This window comes from Phaethon lepturus, unplaced genomic scaffold (assembly GCF_000687285.1).
Source record: "Phaethon lepturus isolate BGI_N335 unplaced genomic scaffold, ASM68728v1 scaffold4167, whole genome shotgun sequence".
Classification (NCBI taxonomy): Eukaryota; Metazoa; Chordata; class Aves; order Phaethontiformes; family Phaethontidae; genus Phaethon; species Phaethon lepturus.
In genome coordinates this window covers 11,027-13,931 of record NW_010552383.1, presented here as the reverse complement: position 1 = coordinate 13,931, position 2,905 = coordinate 11,027, and positions in this window count along the sequence as shown.

Sequence of the window (2,905 nt, the reverse complement as noted above, 5' to 3'; positions counted from 1 at the left end):
TACAGGAGGAGAAAGTAAAAGAACTGTAAAGCACCGTCTTTTATAAGGCCCTCTGCTACCTGACCTAGCATTCAAGTCAGGCCTGTTGTGAGCAGGGGGTTACATTAGGAACCTCCAAACATCCCTCACTGCTTCACCTTTCTGTGAGTCTAAAATGCTCCAGTACCTGCTACCCACACCCACTGTACAACAGGGCTTCGCAACAGAGGATGTGGATGAAGCTGGAAATGCAAACTAGGATCAAGATACTTAGTGCCCCAGTGCAAGCCTCGTTCAGAAGTGGCCAGAGACAGGGTTGCAAGAGGGCAGGCAAAACTTGTGAGCTGGAACCAGAATGCAGATACAATCAGCCAGCTGCTGTTCCCTGCACCAACATTCCAAAGACAACTCTTAACAGAACAAGGTTAGACATGGTCTGGACAGAGGCAGCTCAATCTTCACTCAGCCCTGGGAGACTAAATAGGGACTAGTGTCTTAGCGAAGATCTGGCCTCAGCAAAGTTTCTGAAATGGAATTCATTTTCCCTATAGCAGCGCTCATAGTGCTGTGCTTTGTATTGGTAGCTAGAACACTGTTGATAACACACCAGTGTTTTGGCTACTGCTGAGCAGTGCTTGCACAGCTGTCTCTCCAACATTTCCCCACCATCACCACTAGGCTAGGGCTGGGCAAGATCTTGGGAGGGGACACAGCCAGGACAGCTGACCCAAACTGGCCAAAGGGATATTCCATATCATCAGCAATAAAAGCTAAGAGAAAGGAGGAGTGGGGGCATTCATTTTTGACATCTGTCTTCCAGAACAACTGCTACACCTACCGAAGACCTGCTTCCCAGGAAGTGGCTGAGCATCACCTGCTGATGAAAAGTAGAGTAAATCTTTTGTTTTCTTTTGCTTCCATGCACAGCCTTTGCTTTTTGCTTATTAAACTGGCTTTATCTTGACTCATGTGTTTGGTTATTTTTTTTCCATCCTAACTTCTGCCCCCCGACTGCTGAGGAGAGGAGTGATAGAGTGGCTTGGAGGCACCTGGTGTCCAGCTAAGGTCAACCCACCACACAAAGGCAGCATGGATGCTGTGAGATGATTTAAGGTGGGAGAGAGGGAAGAAGGTGAGAACAATTTATAGAGAAAGAGAACAAGTGTTGACAGCCCACCCTAGCTGCAGGGACAGGAGGGGATATGCGATAGGGAAGGACATCAAGCACAAAGTCAAAAGATAAACCATATGGCAAGGGAAATTGAGACAACTAGGAAGCCAAAGAGAAGAGAAGCATTAATGGCACTTGAGGATGAGAAAAAGGAAAGGCCAAACAGTGATAATGGGAGTGTGTACTGAGAGGAATGTGGTACAGCAAAGAGGCAAAGGAAATAGGTGGTGAGAGGGACAGCAGAGAACTGGGGAAGGCAGAAGACCTGAACAGCAAGTGAAGAACAGCGTAGGCACTAATGTTTTCTTCTGCTGAGCAGAGAAGAATCGGACAGAACTGAAATCGGTAAGAACCAAAAGGCACACCTCTGATCAGGAGCAGTGTGAGAGAGCAGGACACAGAAGCAGTGTTTCCCTTCCTTTTAGACAGCACAAACAGCAAATTGTTTTGCATGCACTACAGCAATTTCAGAACAGTGCATGTGTGCCACAGGGCTGGATGGGAGACACACAGGACACTAGAGCTCAGAAAACATACAGCAAGAACTATTCTCTGCACACACTTTCTGCTCCTGATTGTTAAAGTAGCAAGAGAAAAACAAGCCTGGGAGGTAGAGGTATGAAGAAACGAGTGCCTGGTGGAAAAGGAAGGGTGAGTGCTCCCTGCCAAAGCCCCCAGTCTTGGACTACTGCAGCAGTCAGGTTCCTCAAAGAGGTCATAAAATGTAGCACAACTTCCCTCACTGCAGATGGCAAGAAAATGCAAAAAAGTTCATCACTGACCCCTAAACCTAAGCAACGAAAAAGAGTGTGCTTCTGGCCCAGGGAAGCTCTTCTACTGGCTCACAGAACCAAAGCCTGAGGCTACAGCAAAATTAGGTCCTCTAGGCTTCATTTGCATATAAGCTATCATTAAAACAAGACCTGGATCAAAAGAGGAGTCAGAAACTGAGAGACTGATTTATCTTTTGAAAACCAGTGGGCTTATACATCCAGAGATCTATACTACACACTGTATGCAGCTCCAACAGAGGCACAAAGAAAGATGCCATTTTGGCAATTTTAATTCTCCCCCCCTTTATTATATAAAATACTTTACAATTAAAAAACATTTTCCCCGATAGAATCATATACAGATATTTATAATTAACAAGATTCAGTTACACACAAGATGGTGAACTTCTGCACAAAGGAAAACAATGACAGATGATCAAAAATTAAGACTTGACCCTTTCCCCATCACATTCTGTGAGAGGAGGTTATATTTTAGACTTTATTCCTGTCGCATTCCCTCAAGTGTGAGCTCTGTGATCTTCTCTTACCCTGACAGGCTAAAGGCCTGTGTCCCTAGCATAAGTACAATACTCTGCTCTTAAAAGGTTCATGAAGAGACACTGAGAAACTAGCATCTGGCTGTACCATGAAGTTACCAGTACCCAGAAAAAGGGGACTACTGCCCCGTTTTCCCTAGCAACGCACATATACACACATGCAAGCACATACATGGGGTAAGCATGCTCAAACCCCAGAATTTTGCACCTTTTCACCAAATGCCAATCCCACCCCACCACAGCAACCTGCACTTGAGATGCATCCAGCAGGTAGTCTCTGCAGAATGGCTAGTGTAAAGTCTCGTAGCCAAGCTGGGTATTACTGCAAATGCAGTCTGGAAAGAGGGCTGGATGTTGCAGTCTTCCCCACTTTGATCATCTGCCTACCAGCAGTGTCAGTCAGTCACGGTGATGATAACGTGAAC